At 38.2% G+C, this 19,950-nt stretch overlaps 1 non-coding gene and 2 pseudogenes across 1 annotated transcript; 2 read left to right on the top strand and 1 right to left on the bottom strand.

Annotated features, from left to right (window-relative positions):
- Positions 1-124: 124 nt before the first annotated feature.
- On the top strand, positions 125-3,749 carry LOC130982818 (glutamine-dependent NAD(+) synthetase-like; annotated as a pseudogene).
- Positions 3,750-4,060: 311 nt separating this feature from the next.
- Positions 4,061-19,709, top strand: LOC130982812 (glutamine-dependent NAD(+) synthetase-like; annotated as a pseudogene).
- Positions 8,769-8,876, bottom strand: LOC130950762 (small nucleolar RNA R71). The gene has a single exon (XR_009073722.1). It is a non-coding gene; the product is annotated as a small nucleolar RNA R71 (small nucleolar RNA).
- Positions 19,710-19,950: the final 241 nt, after the last annotated feature.

Raw genomic sequence — 19,950 nt, 5'->3', positions numbered from 1 at the left:
ACTCTGTCATAGGCTTTCTAGAAGTCCAATTTGATGATTGCTGTCACCTTCCTCTTCAATTTTAGCCATTGTATAGTTTCACAAATAAGCCTTTTTTTTCTGTTTCTGTTCCAAGTTCGTGATGATGAGGCTGTCGAAGGTTGCCACTTGCGATCTCAACCAATGGGCCATGGACTTCGATTCAAACACTCAATGAATCAAGGAATTCTTCGCTATCATAAAACAATCCGGCACCGTTATTAGGCTCGGCCCTAAGCTCGAGCTTACCGGCCATGTCTGTGAAGAACACTTCTTGGAACTCGACACCGTCACACACGCGTAATAACTTAACTCGTTCCTTTTTTCTATTTTTCTTTCTTTTCAATTAGAAAATGATGAAAATTTATTTGATTACGTTGTGAAGTATGTTGTGGTTTCGGTTTTCAGATGGGAATGTTTGAAAGATATCTTAGTATGTGAGTTGACGAATGGAATTGTGTGTAGCATTGAAATGCCTATTATCAAGGACTCTGAGCGCAACAATTGTCAGGTACTTTGTTTGAATCGCAAGATTCTCATGATACGCCCAAAGATGTGGCTTGCGAACAATGAAAATTATAGAGAACTTCGGTGGTCCACGATGTGGAAGCCGAGAGATCATCTTGCCCATTTTCAGCTTCCCTGCGAGATAGCTGAGACGTTAGGCAAGACATCGGTTCCCTTTGATTATGGATTTCTAAAGTTTAAGGACACGTATGTTGCATAATCACAAGCTATATTTTTAAAGTGTTTATTAGTTTAGCTTTTTTTAAGGGTTATTTAGTGTGTTTACTTACGAATTCTGAATAATATGTAAATGCATGTTAAGAACTAGTGTGTTCCAACTACTGTGTATTTGTGTTTGTGTATACTTAATTTATATATTGTCATTCCAACTTCTGATTCGATGTATTTCAAAATTGTAGAGCTATTTCAGCTGAAGTTTGTGAAGAGTTATTTACTCCAACTCCCCCACATTCTGAGCTTACATTGAATGGGGTTGAAATATTTATGTATGCTAGTGGAAGTCATCACCAACTTAGAAAGTTTAATGTTCGTCTTCGTGCTTTTATAGATGCCACTCACACTCGTGGTGGAGTATACATGTATAGAAATCACAAAGGATGCGATAGTGGCCGTATTTACTATTGTAGAATATATTTCTCATTAATACCAAGATATAATGCTTTGAATTTTGTATCAAATGCATATTCTGGAGAATGAATAACTTCAAATATATGCAAGTGATATATCGACATGTGAACTGTTATTTTAGCTTCTTTTCCAACTTTTGGAGATTTTACTTATGTGACATTTTTGTTCATTTCTTAAAATTTACTCGTAACAGATGGTTGTGCTTGTGTTGTGGTCAATGGTGATCTCATTGCACAAGGGTCACAATTTTCTTTATAGGATATTAAGGTTGTGGTTGCACAAATGGATCTAAACATGGTAGTTATTGCATGAACTCCCACCTAAAATGCATGCAATGCCACTTTAATCCTCAACTGTTGACATTGGATTTGGTTTCATAACTTTATTTTTTCTATTAGTAGGTGGCAAGCCTAAGAGGATCCGTAAGTAGCTTTCAAGAGCAAGCAAGCTATAAAACTAAGGTTCCTTTAGTGGAAGTACCATATAGTGTTTTTGTACCTTTTAATTGAATATGATATATGCTTCACAGATCAAGTATGACTCTCCTGAGGAGGAGATATCATTTGGACCTTGTTGCTGGTTATGGGACTATTTAAGAAGAAGCGTAGCATCTGGTTTTCTGCTTCTCCTTTTTAGGAGAGCTGACAGTTCAGCAGTTGCTGCAATCGTTGGTTGCATCTATCAGCTGGTTGTTAAATGTACATTTGGATTGATGTCAAATGGTGTTAAATTCTGATATACCTTCAAGGTTCTATCACCTGCACAAGTTGTGGTAGTATGTAGAAGCTATGTTAATCGTGCGTACAAACAAATGCTACTTATTTAGGAACAAGAGTAAACTACCAAAATGAACCCAAAGTATTTTATCACTAACAAAAATATCTCCGAAATTTATTATTGACAAACGGAGAATGTTAGAATCTCACTTGCCACGTTGAATGCTCCGTTAGCCACGTCACATTTTTTTCATTAATGGAACATGCAATGTTTTTAAATTTTTTGAGGGCATTTTTGTGGAAAAAAGTATTCAAAAATATTTTTGTTAGCGCTAAAATAATTTTTTGCGCATTTTTTGTGGTTTACCCTTAGGAAAAAGCATACTATTCAACTGACCACTAATCAAACCTTTGTTAAGTACCACCAATAAAAGGATCTCAAGGAATGGTGGTTAAGAGGTGATACATAATTAGATAATTATTGAATTACCTATAGAATTGGACTTTCATCGATATTGTCCTTTTTCTTTGTTCTTTGTGTTTTGAATTCTTTCATTGAAACCAATCTGAAACAATTTCTAGTAATAAAATAAGGATGTCTATCTCTTTTTTCTTTTACACTTTTCAAACGTGAAAGATGTGGAATAAACAAAATCTTGTAGTTTATGTGGCATTCACTAGTGATTCACTTCTACCTGCAGAAATCGCAAATGGAGATGAACAAGTTAAAGGTGATGCAATAAGAATAGGAAACTACAAAGATGGACAATATCCTACTGATAGCAGAGAACTTGCCAAGCGAATATTCTATATTGTTTTTATGGGATCTGAGAACAGGTAAGTAATAAATTTAATGTCCTTCTTTTTTTCAATCTTTGTTTGTACAACTGAGTTTATATCTGCTATTTCCATAGATCTTCATCAATGTTTATAAAGATCAGTCCACTTCTGCTACTTTTGGTTCATGGCACCTTGATCTTTCCATTGAGGGAGTTGTATCTGCATTTTTGTCATTATTCCAAACACTTACAGGAAGAGACCATGCTATAAGGTAAATGAAGCATGGACTAGTGAATTATTTAATCATAGTTAGCAAGTACCAAAACTCTGTGTTTTCATACACTTGGACTTCTGCCCAAGAGTATGTTGATAATGAGATAAATAAGTGTTACAAATATAAATAGTCATATGTAGATCTCCATATTGATATTAGGACCAAGCTACTAACTGGTCAAACTGGAAGAAACTTAGTTTCATTGCGCGGAATCTAACATTTTTATCCTAACTAAAAGCTTGGAAATCTTATGAGTTTAATTGTTTATGTTTTCATGCTGTTATAGGTCATATAATTCTTTTGTATGCCTTTACAAGTAGATGGTGGATCTAATGTTAAGAATCTAAACTTGCGAAACATAAAAGCTAGAATCAGGATGGTGCCTGCTTTCACGTTAGCATCAGTATTGCCTTGGGTTGACAACAAACCAGGGTTTTATCTTGTCTTGGAGAGCTCAAATGTGGATGAAGGATTACGTGGTTACTTGACAAAGGTCTACACAGATTTCAATTATTATTTTTTGAATTGTTATTTTTCATTTTTGTGGTCTATTACACATCAGTTACCAAAGTTTATCTCTTTTACAGTATGATTGCAATGCGGCAGATATAAATCCTATTGGTAGAATAAGTGAACAAGACCTTAGGACATTCCTGCGATGGGTAGCCATCCATCTTGGTTACTCATCTCTAGTAGAATTTGAAACAGCTCCACCTTCTACTGAACTGGAGCCTATACGTTCTAACTACACTCGGGTAATGTTTTGTTATCTTATATCTTCCGGCACTGATCTTGAATCTATTTAAGAACCCTTTCAGTTGTGTTTTTTTAATTGCAAACCATATTTGGTATGTGTTTTGTTGCCATACGAGATTTTTGTCAAGTGGAGGTGGTAATGGTGTAATATATCTTTACAACAACATGGAGTTTCATGCACTCTATCTTCTACCGAACCCCATCTTTTCTAGCCCAATATCAACAGAGATCCACTTGACTCTGTCATAGGCTTTCTAGAAGTCCAATTTGATGATTGTTGATGCCTTCCTCTTTAGTTTAAGCCATTGTACAGTTTCACAAATAAACCTTTCTTTTCTGTTTCCGTTCCAAGTTTGTGAGGATGAGGCTGTTGAAGGTTACCACTTGCAATCTCAACCAATGGGTCATGGACTTCGATTCAAACACTCAATGAATCAAGGAATCCTTTGCCATCACAAAACAATCCGGCGCCGTTATTAGGCTCAGCCCTGAGCTTGAGCTTACCGGCCATGTCTGTGAAGAACACTTCTTGGAACTCGACACCGTCACACACGCGTAATAACTTAACTCGTTCCTTTTTTCTATTTTTCTTTCTTTTCAATTAGAAAATGATGAAAATTTATTTGATTACGTTGTGAAGTATGTTGTGGTCTTGGTTTTCAGATGGGAATGTTTGAAAGATATCTTAGTATGTGAGTTGACGAATGTAATTGTGTGTAGCATTGAAATGCCTATTATCAAGGACTCTGAGCGCAACAATTGTCAGGTACTTTGTTTGAATCGCAAGATTCTCATGATACGCCCAAAGATGTGGCTTGCGAACAATGAAAATTATAGAGAACTTTGGTGGTCCACGGTGTGGAACCAAGAGATCATCTTGCCCATTTTCAGCTTCCCTGCGAGATAGCTGAGACGTTAGGCAAGACATCGGTTCCCTTTGATTATGGATTTCTAAAGTTTAAGGACATGTATGTTGCATAATCACAAGCTATATTTTTAAAGTGTTTATTAGTTTAGCTTTTTTTAAGGGTTATTTAGTGTATTTACTTACGAATTCTGAATAATGTGTAAATGCATGTTAAGAACTAGTGTGTTCCAACTACTGTGTATTTGTGTTTGTGTATACTTAATTTATTTATTGTCATTCCAACTTCTGATTCGATGTATTTCAAAATTGTAGAGTTATTTCTACTGAAGGTTGTGAAGAGTTGTTGACTCCAAGTCCCCCACATTCTGAGCTTATATTGAATGGGGTTGAAGTATTTATGTATGCTAGTGGAAGTTGATGAGCGGATAATTTGTACGCTTTTTGGCATTGTTTTTAGTATGTTTTTGGTATGATCTAGTTAGTTTTTAGTATATTTTTATTAGTTTTTAGTTAAAATTCACTTTTCTGGACTTTACTATGAGTTTGTGTGTTTTTCTGTGATTTCAGGTATTTTCTGGCTGAAATTGAGGGACCTGAGCAAAAATCTGATTCAGAGACTAAAAAGGACTGCAGATGCTGTTGGATTCTGACCTCCCTGCACTCGAAGTGGATTTTCTGGAGCTACAGAAGCCCAATTGGCGCGCTCTCAATGGCGTTGGAAAGTAGACATCCTGGGATTTCCAGCAATATATAATAGTCCATACTTTGCCCAAGATTTGATGGCCCAAACCGGCGTTCAAAGTCACCCTCAGGAATTCCAGCGTTAAACGCTGGAATTGGCACAAGAATGGGAGTTAAACGCCCAAACTGGCACCAAAGCTGGCGTTTAACTCCAAGAAGAGTCTCTACACGAAAATGCTTCAATGCTCAGCCCAAGCACACACCAAGTGGGCCCGGAAGTGGATTTTTATGTCATTTACTCATCTCTGTAAACCCTAGGCTACTAGTTTTCTATAAGTATGACCTTTTACTATTGTATTTTCAGCTTTTGATCATGTTTTTATGATTGAACCCTCTTTGGGAGGCTGGCCATTCGGCCATGCCTAGACCTTGTTCTTATGTATTTTCAACGGTGGAGTTTCTACACACCATAGATTAAGGTGTGGAGCTCTGCTGTACCTCGAGTATTAATGCAATTACTATTGTTCTTCTATTCAATTCCTCTTGTTCTTGTTCAAAGATATCACTTGTTCTTCAACTTTATGAATGTGATGATCCGTGACACTCATCATCATTTTCACCTATGAACGTGTGACTGACAACCACCTCCGTTCTACCTTAGATTGGGTGAATATCTCTTGGATTCCTGATACACGATGCATGGTTGATCGCCTGACAACCGAGCGCTCGCCTGACAACTGAGCTAGCCATTCCGTGAGATCAGAGTCTTTGTGGTATAGGCTAGAACTGATGGCGGCATTCAAAAGAATCCGGAAGGTCTAACCTTGTCTGTGGTATTCTGAGTAGGATTCAATGATTGAATGACTGTGACGTGCTTCAAACTCCTGAGGGCGGGGCGTTAGTGACAGACGCAAAAGAATCACTGGATTCTATTCCGGCCTGATTGAGAACCGACAGATGGATAGCCGTGCCATGACAGGGTGCGTTGAACATTTCCACTGAGAGGATGGGAGGTAGCCACTGACAACGGTGAAACCCTTGCATAAGCTTGCCATGGAAAGGAGTAAGAAGGATTGGATGAAGACAGTAGGAAAGTAGAGAGACGGAAGGGACACAGCATCTTCATGCGCTTATCTAAAATTTCCACCAATGAATTACATAAGTATCTCTATCTTTATCTTTATGTTTTATTCGTATATCACCCATATCCATTTGAGTTTGCCTGACCAAGATTTACAAGGTGACCATAGCTTTCTTCATACCAACAATCTCTGTGGGATCGACCCTTACTTGCGTAAGGTTTATTACTTGGACGACCCAGTACACTTGCTGGTTAGTTGTGCGAAGTTGTGTTTATGCCATGGTATTGAACACCAAGTTTTTGGATTCATTACCGGGGATTATTTGAGTTGTGAAAAGTATTAATCACAATTTCGCATACCAAGTTTTTGGCGCCGTTGCCGGGGATTGTTGAGTTTGGACAACTGACGGTTCATCTTGTTGCTTAGATTAGGTATTTTTTTTCAGAGTTCTTAAGAATGAATTCTAGTGTTTCAAGGTAATGTTCTTATCATCACCAAGGCTGATTGATTCTCATCAATTTAGCTCTTGAATGCAATGTTCTGCTGAAGCTTGGCTAGCCATGTCTAATTCCTTTAGACTGAAGCTTTAGACTAACATTGCATGATTCCTGGAATTCTCATTAAGAATTTTGATATCTTTATTTTCTTTTCCACTTAAATTTCGAAAAATCCAAAACAAAAAAAATTACAAAATCATAAAATCCAAAAATATTTCTTGTTTGAGTCTAGTACTTCATTTTAAGTTTAGTGTCAATTGCATGTTTCTGTTCTTCTTGCATTCATTCATGTGTCTTAGGGATCTTCAAGTAATTCTTGATGATTTTCTTGCTCTGATCTTTGAATTCTCTTGACTTGAGTGTTTTGTTGAGTCTCATATGCATTCTCATTTTGTTAGTGTCAGTAGTATACAAACTGCTAAGTTTGGTGTCTTGCATGCATTGTTATTTGATTTTAGATGCATTTTGATTATTCCTCATTATTAAAAATCTAAAAATATTTTTAATTTGGGTTTTTTCAAGTCAATAATACAGAGAATTGAAGATTCAGAACATATTGCAGAGGAATTATACAGAAAAAGCTGGGCGTTCAAAACGCCCAGTGAAGAAGGGCAAACTGGCGTTTAAACGCCAGCCAGGGTACCTGGCTGGGCGTTTAACGCCCAAAAAGGTAGTAGTTTGGGCGTTAAACGCCAGAATGTGCACCATTCTGGGCGTTTAACGCCAGGATGGCATAGGAGGGAAGATTCTGTTTTTAATTCAGATTTTTTTTCAAGTTTTCAAAATTTTTCAAAATCAAATCTTTTTCAATCATATCTTTTCAATCATATGTTTTCAAAATCAATTTCTTTCCTTTTTCAAAAATACTTACTATCAATTAATGATTTGATTCAACATTTCAAGTATGTTGCCTTTTCTGCTGAGAAAGGTTTAATGTTTGAATCATATCTTTTCTTGATAGCCAAGTCATTAATTTTTAAAATCAAATCTTTTTTTAAAATGTTTTTCAAATCATATCTTCTCAATCACATTTTTTTAAACCAATCATATCTTCTTAACCACATCTTTTTCAAAATAGTTTTCAATAAAATCTTTTTGATTTATAATTTCAAAATCTTTTTCAAAAATCACTTGATTTCTTTTCCACTTTTATTTTCGAAAATCAATTAGTGTTTTTCAAAATCTTTCACTTAATTTTTGAAAATTACTTCCCCTCTTCTCACATCCTTCTATTTATGGACCAACACTATTCCTTAATGCACAATTCGAACTCCATCTTCTCTGATAAGTTCGAATTTTCTACTTCTGCCTTCTATTTTTCTTTTCCTCTAACACCTCAAGGAATCTCTATACTGTGACATAGAGGATTCCATATTTCCTTGTTCTCTTCTCTTTCATATGAGCAGGAGCAAAGACAAAAGCATTCTTGTTGAGGCTGACCCTGAACCTGAAAGGACCTTGAAGCGAAAGCTAAGAGAAGCTAAGGCACAATTCTCTGTAGAGGACCTAACAGAAATCTTCAAAGAAGAAGAACCCATGGCAGCCGAAAACAACAACAATGCCAACAATGCAAGGAAGGTGCTGGGTGACTTTACTGCACCTACTCCCGACTTCTATGGGAGAAGCATCTCTATCCCTGCCATTGGAGCAAACAACTTTGAGCTTAAGCCTCAATTAGTTTCTCTAATGCAACAGAATTGCAAGTTCCATGGACTTCCATTGGAAGATCCTCATCAGTTCTTAGCTGAGTTCTTGCAAATCTGTGACACTGTCAAGACTAATGGGGTTGACCCTGAGGTCTACAGACTTATGCTATTCCCTTTTGCTGTAAGAGACAGAGCTAGGACATGGTTGGATTCACAACCTAAAGAAAGCCTGAACTCTTGGGAAAAGCTAGTCAATGCCTTCTTGGCAAAGTTCTTTCCACCTCAAAAATTGAGTAAGCTTAGAGTGGAAGTCCAAACCTTCAGACAGAAGGAAGGAGAATCCCTCTATGAAGCTTGGGAAAGATACAAACAATTAATCAGAAAGTGTCCCTCTGATATGCTTTCTGAATGGAGCATCATAGGTATTTTCTATGATGGCCTGTCTGAACTGTCCAAGATGTCTTTGGATAGCTCTGCTAGAGGATCTCTTCATCTGAAGAAGACGCCTACAGAAGCTCAAGAACTAATTGAAATGGTTGCAAATAACCAATTCATGTACACTTCTGAAAGGAATCCTGTGAATAATGGGACTAATCAGAAGAAAGGAGTTCTTGAGATTGACACTCTGAATGCCATATTGGCTCAGAACAAAATATTGACTCAGCAAGTCAATATGATTTCTCAAATTCTGTCTGGAATGCAAAATGCACCAAGCAGTACTAAGGAAGCTTCATCTAAAGAAGAAGCTTATGATCCTGAGAACCCTTCAATGGAAGAGGTGAATTACATGGGAGAACCCTATGGAAACTCCTACAATCCTTCATGGAGAAATCATCCAAATCTTTCATGGAAGGATCAACAGAGACCTCAACAAGGTTTCAACAATAGTAATGGTGGAAGAAACAGGTTTAGCAATGGCAAGCCTTTTCCATCATCTTCTCAGCAACAGACAGAGAATTCTAAGCAAAACCACTCTGACTTAGCAACCATGGTCTCTGATCTAATCAAAACCACTCAAAGTTTCATGACTGAAACAAGGTCCTCCATTAGAAACTTGGAGGCACAAGTGGGTCAGCTGAGCAAGAAAATTACTGAACTCCCTCCTAGTACTCTTCCAAGCAATACAGAAGAAAATCCAAAAGGAGAGTGCAAGGCCATCAACATGGCCGAATTTGGAGAGGAAAAAGAGGCAGTGAACGCCACTGAGGAAGACCTCAATGGACATCCACTGGCCTCCAATGAGTTCCCCAATGAGGAACCATGGGAATCTGAGGCTCAAAATGAGACCATAGAGATTCCATTGGACTTACTTCTGCCATTCATGAGCTCTGATGAGTATTCTTCCTCTGAAGAGGATGAGTATGTCACTGAAGAGCAAGTTGCTAAATACCTTGGAGCAATCATGAAGCTGAATGACAAGTTATTTGGAAATGAGACTTGGGAGGATGAACCCCCTTTGCTCACCAAAGAACTGGATGACTTGTCTAGGCAGAAACTGCCTCAAAAGAGACAGGATCCTGGGAAGTTTTCAATACCTTGTACCATAGGCACCATGACCTTCAAGAAGGCCTTGTGTGACTTAGGGTCAAGTGTAAACCTCATGCCTCTCTCTGTAATGGAGAAGCTAGGGATCTTTGAGGTGCAAGCTGCAAAAATCTTACTAGAGATGGCAGACAACTCAAGAAAACAAGCTTATGGACTTGTAGAGGATGTTTTGGTAAAGGTTGAAGACCATTACATCCCTACTGATTTTATAGTCCTAGAGACTAGGAAGTGCATGGATGAATCCATCATCCTTGGCAGACCCTTCCTAGCCACAGCAAAGGCTGTGATTGATGTTGATAGAGGAGAGTTGATCATTCAAGTGAATGAAGAATCCTTGGTGTTTAAGGCCCAAGGATATCCCTTTGTCACCATGGAGAGGAAGCATGAAGAGCTCCTCTCAAAACAGAGCCAAACAGAGCCCCCACAGTCAAACTCTAAGTTTGGTGTTGGGAGGCCACAACCAAACTCTAAGTTTGGTGTTGAACCCCCACATTCAAACTCTAAGTTTGGTGTTGGGAGGTTCCAACATTGCTCTGAGCATCTCTGAGGCTCCATGAGAGCCCTCTGTCAAGCTACTGACATTAAAGAAGCGCTTGTTGGGAGGCAACCCAATGTTATATTTTATATATTTTTCTTTGTTATTTTATGTTTTCTGTAGGTTGATGATCATGGGAAGTTACAAAATCAATGGAAAAAGCAAAAATAAAATGAAAAACAGGAAGAAAAACAGCACACCCTGGAGGAAGAACCTACTGGCGTTTAAACGCCAGTAAGGTTAGCAGATGGGCGTTTAACGCCCAGTCTGGCACCATTCTGGGCGTTTAACGCCAGAAAGGGGCACCAGACTGGCGTTAAACGCCAGAAAAGGGCAAGAAGCTGGCGTTAAACGCCAGAAATGGGCACCAGCCCGGCGTTTAACGCCAGAATTGGCTAAGAACGCATTTTTGCTTGCCATTTGGTGCAGGGATGACTTTTCCTTGACACCTCAGGATCTGTGGACCCCACAGGATCCCCACCTACCCCACCATTCTCTCTCTTCTTCACCCATTCACCAATCACCTCAACACCTCTTCCCCAAAACCCTTCACCTATCAAATCCCATCTCTCTCTTCACCACTCACATCCATCCTTCATAAAACCCCACCAACCTCACCATTCAAATTCAAACCACTTTCCCACCCAAACCCACCCATACATAGCCGAACATCACCCTTCCCCCTCCCCTATATAAACCCATCTTCACTCCTTCATTTTCACACAACATACATACTCTTTCTCCCCCTTTGGCCGAACACAAACGCCATTCCCTTCTTCCTCATTTCTTCTTCTTCTACTCCCTTCTTTCTTCTTTTGCTCGAGGACGAGCAAACCTTTTAAGTTTGGTGTGGTAAAAGCATTTCTTTTTGTTTTTCCATAACCATTTATGGCATCCAAGGCCGGAGAAACCTCTAGAAAGAGGAAAGGGAAGGCAAAAGCTTCCACCTCCGAGTCATGGGAGATGGAGAGATTCATCTCAAGGGTGCATCAAGACCACTTCTATGAAGTTGTGGCCTTGAAGAAGGTGATCCCCGAGGTCCCTTTTTCACTCAAAAAGAGTGAATATCCGGAGATCCGACATGAGATCCGAAGAAGAGGTTGGGAAATTCTTACCAACCCCATTCAACAAGTCGGAATCTTAATGGTTCAAAAATTCTATGCCAATGTATGGATCACCAAGAACCATGATCAAAGTGTGAACCCGGATCCAAAGAATTGGCTTACTATGGTTCGGGGGAAATACTTGGATTTTAGTCCGGAAAATGTAAGGTTAGCATTCAACTTGCCCATGATGCAAGGAGATGAACATCCTTACACTAGAAGGGTCAACTTTGATCAAAGGTTGGACCAAGTCCTCACAGTCATATGTGAAGAGGGCGCCCAATGGAAGAGAGATTCAAGAGGAAAGCCGGTTCAATTGAGAAGGCATGACCTCAAACCCGTGGCTAGAGGATGGTTAGAGTTTATACAACGCTCAATCATTCCCACTAGCAACCGGTCCGAAGTTACTATAGACCGGGCTATCATGATTCATAGCATCATGATTGGAGAAGAAATAGAAGTTCATGAGGTTATAGCTCAAGAACTTTATAAGGTGGCGGACAAGTCCTCTACCTTGGCAAGGTTAGCCTTTCCTCATCTCATTTGTCACCTCTGTTATTCAGTTGGAGTTGACATAGAGGGAGACATTCCCATTGATGAGGACAAGCCCATCACTAAGAAGAAGATGGAGCACACAAGAGACCCACTCATCATGAGATCCTTGAGATTCCTCAAGGGATGCACTTTCCTCCACAAAACTATTGGGAGCAACTAAACAACTTCCTAGGAGAATTGAGTTCCAACATGGGACAACTAAGGGTGGAGCATCAAGAACACTCCATCATCCTCCATGAAATTAGAGAAGATCAAAGAATCATGAGAGAGGAGCAACAAAAACAAGGAAGAGACATTGAGGAGCTCAAGCACTCCATAGGATCTTCAAGAGGAAGAACAAGCCGCCATCACTAAGGTGGACCCGTTCTTTAATCTCCTTGTTCTTTATTTTTCTGTTTTTCGAATTTTAGTGCTTATGTTTATCTATGTTTGTGTCTTGTGATCATTAGTGTCTTAGTGTCTATGCCTTAAAGTTATGAATGTCCTATGAATCCATCACCTTTCTTAAATGAAAAATGTTCTTAATTGAAAAAGAAAAGAATTGCATGAATTTTGAATTTTATAACAGTTTGATTATTTTGATGTGGTGGCAATATTTTTGTTTTCTGAATGTATGCTTAAACAGTGCATATGTCTTTCGAATTTGTGGTTCATGAATGTTGGCTCTTGAAAGAATGATGAAAAAGGAGACATGTTACTGAGGATCTGAAAAATCATAAAAATGATTTTTGAAGCAAGAAAAAGCAGTGAATTCAAAAAAAAAAGGAAGAAAGAAAAAGAAAGAGAAAAAGAAAAAAAGAGAGAAAAATAAAAAAATAAAGTTGTGATCCAAGGCAAAAAGAGTGTGCTTAAGAACCCTGGACACCTCTAATTGGGGACTCTAGCAAAGCTGAGTCACAATCTGAAAAGGTTCACCCAATTATGTGTCTGTGGCATGTATGTATCCGGTGGTAATACTGGAAGACAGAGTGCTTTGGGCCACGGCCAAGACTCAATAAGTAGCTATGTTCAAGAATCATCATACTTAACTAGGAGAATCAATGACACTATCTGGATTCTAAGTTCCTAAAGAAGCCAATCATTCTGAATTTCAAAGGATAGAGTGAGATGCCAAAACTATTCAGAGGCAAAAAGCTAAAAGCCCCGCTCATCTAATTAATACTGATCTTCATAGATGTTTTTGGAATTCATTGCATATTCTCTTCTTTTTATCTTATTTGATTCTCAGTTGATTGAGGACAAGCAACAATTTAAGTTTGGTGTTGTGATGAGCGGATAATTTGTACGCTTTTTGGCATTGTTTTTAGTATGTTTTTGGTATGATCTAGTTAGTTTTTAGTATATTTTTATTAGTTTTTAGTTAAAATTCACTTTTCTGGACTTTACTATGAGTTTGTGTGTTTTTCTGTGATTTCAGGTATTTTCTGGCTGAAATTGAGGGACCTGAGCAAAAATCTGATTCAGAGACTAAAAAGGATTGCAGATGCTGTTGGATTCTGACCTCCCTGCACTCGAAGTGGATTTTCTGGAGCTACAGAAGCCCAATTGGCGAGCTCTCAACGGCGTTGGAAAGTAGACATCCTGGGCTTTCCAGCAATATATGATAGTCCATACTTTGCCCAAGATTTGATGGCCCAAACCGGCGTTCAAAGTCACCCTCAGGAATTCCAGCGTTAAACGCCGGAACTGGCACAAGAATGGGAGTTAAACGCCCAAACTGGCACCAAAGCTGGCGTTTAACTCCAAGAAGAGTCTCTACACGAAAATGCTTCAATGCTCAGCCCAAGCACACACCAAGTGGGCCCGGAAGTGGATTTTTATGTCATTTACTCATCTCTGTAAACCCTAGGCTACTAGTTTTCGATAAGTAGGACCTTTTACTATTGTATTTTCAGCTTTTGATCATGTTTTTATGATTGAACCCTCTTTGGGAGGCTGGCCATTCGGCCATGCCTAGACCTTGTTCTTATGTATTTTCAACGGTGGAGTTTCTACACACCATAGATTAAGGTGTGGAGCTCTGCTGTACCTCGAGTATTAATGCAATTACTATTGTTCTTCTATTCAATTCCGCTTGTTCTTGTTCTAAGATATCACTTGTTCTTCAACTTGATGAATGTGATGATCCGTGACACTCATCATCATTCTCACCTATGAACGTGTGACTAACAACCACCTCCGTTCTACCTTAGATTGGGTGAATATCTCTTGGATTCCTGATACACGATGCATGGTTGATCGCCTGACAATCGAGCGCTCGCCTGACAACCGAACCAGCCATTCCGTGAGATCAGAGTCTTCGTGGTATAGGCTAGAACTGATGGCGGCATTCAAAAGAATCCGGAAGGTCTAACCTTGTCTGTGGTATTCTGAGTAGGATTCAATGATTGAATGACTGTGACGTGCTTCAAACTCCTGAGGGCGGGGCGTTAGTGACAGACGCAAAAGAATCACTGGATTCTATTCCGGCCTGATTGAGAACCGACAGATGGATAGCCGTGCCGTGACAGGGTGCGTTGAACATTTCCACTGAGAGGATGGGAGGTAGCCACTGATAACGGTGAAACCCTTGCATAAGCTTGCCATGGAAAGGAGTAAGAAGGATTGGATGAAGACAGTAGGAAAGCAGAGAGACGGAAGGGACACAGCATCTTCATGCGCTTATCTGAAATTCCCACCAATGAATTACATAAGTATCTCTATCTTTATCTTTATGTTTTATTCGTATATCACCCATATCCATTTGAGTTTGCCTGACTAAGATTTACAAGGTGACCATAGCTTGCTTCATACCAACAATCTCTGTGGGATCGACCCTTACTCGCGTAAGGTTTATTACTTGGACGACCCAGTACACTTGCTGGTATTGAACACCAAGTTTTTGGATTCATTACCGGGGATTATTTGAGTTGTGAAAAGTATTGATCACAATTTCCCATACCAGAAGTCATCGCCAACTTAGAAAGTTTAATGTTCGTCTTCGTGCTTTTATAGATTCCACTCACACTCGTGGCGGGGTAAACATGTATAGAAATCACTAAGGATGCGATGGTAGCCGTCTTTACTATTGTAGAATATGTTTTTCTTAATACAATGATATAATAGTTTAAGTTTGGTGTCTAATGCATATTCTGGAGAATGAATACCTTTAAATATATGCAAGTTGATATATCGACATGTTAACTGTTATTTTAGCTTCTTTTCCAGCTTTTGGAGATTTTACTTATGTGACATTTTTGTTCATTTCTTAAAATTTACTCGTAACAGATGGCTGTGCTTGATGGCTGTGCTTGTGTTGTGGTCAATGGAGATCTCATTGCACAAGGGTCACAATTTTCTTTAAAGGATGTTGAGGTTGTGGTTACACAAATGGATCTAAACATGGTATTTGTTGCATGAACTCCCACCTATAATGCATGCAATGCGATTTTAATCCTCAACTGTTGACATTAGATTTGGTTTCATAACTTTATTTTTTCTATTGGTAGGTGGCAAGCCTAAGAGGATTCATAAGTAGCTTTCAAGAGCAAGCAAGCTGTAAAACTAAGGTTCCTTCAGTGGAAGTACCATATAGTGTTTGTGTACCTTTTAATTGAATATGATATATGCTTCACAGATCAAGTATCACTCTCCTGAGGAGGAGATATCATCTGGACCTGATTGCTAGTTATGGGACTATTTAAGAAGAAGCAGAGCATCTGGTTTTCTACTTCTCCTTTCTAGGGGAGCAAACAGTTCATCAGTTGCTACAATCGTTGGGTGCATCTGTCAGCTGGTTGTTAAATGTACATTTGGATTGATGTCAAGTGGTGTTAAATTCTGATATACCTTCAACGTTCTATCACCCGCCCAAGTTGTGGCAGTATGTAGAAGCTATGTTAATCGTGCATACAAGCAAATGCTACTTATTTAGGAACATGAGTAAACTACCAAAATGAACCCAAAGTGTTTTATCACTAACAAAAATGTCTCCAAAATTTATTATTGACAAAAATATCCTCAAATTATTTAAAAATTTGACAAAAAATAGACATCTATGAACTGAAATGTTCTACGTTAATTGAAAAGAACGATGTGACAAACGGAGAATGTTAGAGTCTCACTTGCCACGTTGAATGCTCCGTTAGCCACGCCACATTTTTTTCATTAATGGAACAGGCAATATTTTTAAATTATTTTAGGGCATTTTTGTGGATAAAAGTATTCAAAAATATTTTTGTTAATACTAAAATAATTTTGGTGCATTTTTTGTGGTTTACCCTTATGAACAAGCATACTATTCAACTGACCACTAATCAAACCTTTGTTAAGTACCACCAATAAAAGGATCTCAAGGAATATTGATTAAGAGGTGATACATAATTAGATAATTATTGAATTACCTATAGAATTGGACTATCATCGATATTGTACTTTTTCTTAGTTCTGTGTGTTTTGAATTCTTTCATTGAAACCATTCTGAAACAATTTCTAGTAATAAAATAAGGATGTCTATCTCTTTCTTCTTTTACATTTTTCAAACGTGGAAGAGGTGGAATAAACAAAACCTTGTAGTTTATGTGGCATTCATTAGTGATTCACTTCTACCTGCAGAAATTGCAAATGGAGATGAACAAGTTAAAGCTGATGCAATAAGAATAGGAAACTACAAAGATAGACAATATCCTACTGATAGCAGAGAATTAGGCAAGCGAATATTCTATATTGTTTTTATGGGATCTGAAAACAAGTAAGTAATAAATTTGATGTCCTTTTTTTTTAATCTTTGTTTGTACAATTGAGTTTATATCTATTATTTCTATAGATCTTCATCAATGTTTATAAAGATTAGTCTACTTCTGCTACTTTTGGTTCATGGCACCTTGATCTTTCAATTGATAGAGTTGTATCTGTGTTTTTGTCATTGTTCCAAACACTTACAGGAAGAGACCATGCTATAAGGTAAATGAAGCATGGACTAGTGAATTATTTAATCATAGTTAGCAAGTACCAAAACTTTGTGTTTTCATACACTTGGACTTCTGCCCAAGAGTATGTTGATAATGAGATAAATAAGTGTTACAAATATAAATAGTCATATGTAGATCTCCATATTGATATTAGGACCAAGCTACTAACTGGTCAAACTAGAAGAAACTTAGTTTCATTGCGGGGAATCTAACATTTTTATCCTAACTAAAAGCTTGGAAATCTTATATGTTTAATTGTTTATGTTTTCATACTGTTATAGGTCAAATAATTTCTTTGTATGCCTTTACAGGTAGATGGTGGATCTAATGTTGAGAATCTAAGCTTGCAAAACATACAAGCTAGAATCAGGATGGTGCCTGCTTTCATGTTAGCATCACTATTGCCTTGAGTTAAAAATAAACCAGGGTTTTATCTTGTCTTGGGGAGCTCAAATGTGGATGAAGGATTACGTGGTTACTTGACAAAGGTCTACACAAATTTCAATTATTATTTTTTGAATTGCTTGCTATTATTTCTCATTTTTGTGGTCCATTACACATCAGTTACCAAAGTTTATCTCTTTTATAGTATGATTGCAGTGTAGCAAATATAAATCCTATTGGTAGAATAAGTAAATAGGACCTTAGTACATTCCTGCGATGGGAAGCCGTCCATCTTGGTTACTCATCTCTGGCAGAAATTGAAGCCGCTCCGCCAACTGCTGAACTGGAGCCTATACGTTCTAACTATACTCAGGTAATGTTTTGTTATCTTATATCTTCCGGCACTGATCTTGAATCTCTTTAAGAACCCTTTCTCTTGTGTTATTTTAATTGAAAACCATATTTGGTATGTGTTTTGTTGCTATATGAGATTTTTGTCAAGTAGAGTTGGTAATGGTGGAATATATCCTTACAACAACATGGAGTTCCATGCACTCCGTCTTCTACCGAACGCCATCTTTTCTAGCCCAATATCAACAGAGATCCACTTGACTCTGTCATAGGCTTTCTGGAAGTCCAATTTGATGATTGCTGGCACCTTCCTCTTTAGTTTTAGCCATTGTACAGTTTCACATGCTATCAACGCTCCGTCATGTACCCTCCTAGACCGTCTGGAAAGCTTATATTTGGCGAAGCTTTCTATTGGTACCGTTTCCTATAGAAATCTCTAGTGACGACCTTAATTCTTGAGTGATTCCTTACCAATCTCCCATTATTCACTAAAGACTCAATCCGGTTATTCCTTCTTCTTGTTGATGCAATATTGTCGAAATATCTTGTATTCCTGTTCATCTCCTTGGCATGTCGAGATCTGAACATTTGTTTTTAGTGTATATCTTGTATCATATACCATATCTCACAACATCTTACTAGCGCCTTTCTTCTTGCTTCTACTGTACAATCATATACCCCATTGCTAACCATAGCGTCCTCTTGATCTCGTCCTCAAACTTTTTTATCTTCTCAGGTATATTCTCAAAGTGCTGCTTGTGCCATCTACCCAGCGATTTTGACAACGCCTTCAGCTTATCCAGAAACCGTGCATCTCCCAAACCCCTCCATTCTTCCTTCACCATCCTTAGGAAGCCTTCATCTATGAACCACGAGTCTAGGCTACTGAATGGTCTTAGACCCTGAACTATTCTTCTATCTTCCAATATCAAGGGGCAATGATCTGATAAACCTCTCGGCCTTCCTCTAAGTCGAGTATCTAGCTACGCGTCTAACCATTCCAAGCTAACCAGGCTTCTATCAATACGACTTCAAGACTAACCTCTAAACCATGTATACTTGCGATCATTAAGCGTCAAGTCCACTAACTCTATATCATTTATCGATGCTCTGAAGTCTTCAGCAGATGTTGACAAGCTAGTTGTCTCTTTTCTTTTCTCTATATGCACAATTTCATTGAAATCCCCCATGTAACAAAAAGGAATTTGACACAGCCCTATAACATAACTTAATTCCTCCCATAGTAAAAGTTTTTCATCTCTCACATCCAGTCCATATACCAAAAAAATTGTGTAGTAAAAATTATCTTTCGTCATCACTCCTTCTACACATAACCACCTATCTCCTTTATAGCAATTTATCAATTTAAAAATAGATTCATCCCATATTAACAGTAAACCTCCCAATGCTCGAATTGAATTAACGCACTCCCAACTAGCTCTATGATTATCCTAAATACTTACTACATCAAATTTATTCACCACCTATTTTTTTGTTTCTTTCAAACCTAACATATCTAATCTATACTTATATTTGAAGTTTTTTTATCATATTCAATTTTGCAACTCCTCCCAATCCCCTAACATCCAAGAGCTTAAAATCATTTATAAATTTTATTACACACCTGCTTACAAATTATAGGGCGACTTCTTTTGATTTTCTCTTTTTGCTTCGACTGTCTCTGTTTCATAGCTATTGTTTCATTTTGCTCCTAGAGAATCGCCATAATGTCCTCCTCATCACTGCACAGGATTGCACCTGATTCTACTGCCAATTTTCAAGCCTCTTTATTCTCTGCCATTTCCTCTTCTTGACTCTGGATTTGGTTGCCTCTGTACAACGCTGAACCTTCCTTCATATCCACCCCTGTGTTAGTCTCTTCTATTACTTGGTCTTCACTTTCCGTTCCTTGCCCATCATCGTATGCATCTTCCAACCTCATCGCCAATGTCCTACTCCCCGCATCACTGGGTTCCCGTCCCTCCTGGAGTTCTTCAATCGGTCATCTTCCTTTTGTCTCATTCCGTTTCAGATTTCTTCTCCATTGTTCATTTT

Source organism: Arachis stenosperma, chromosome 1 (genome assembly GCF_014773155.1).
Source record: "Arachis stenosperma cultivar V10309 chromosome 1, arast.V10309.gnm1.PFL2, whole genome shotgun sequence".
Taxonomy (NCBI): domain Eukaryota; kingdom Viridiplantae; phylum Streptophyta; class Magnoliopsida; order Fabales; family Fabaceae; genus Arachis; species Arachis stenosperma.
The sequence above is the reverse complement of the archived record's forward strand: the minus strand, read 5'-3'. Positions and strand labels throughout refer to the sequence as shown.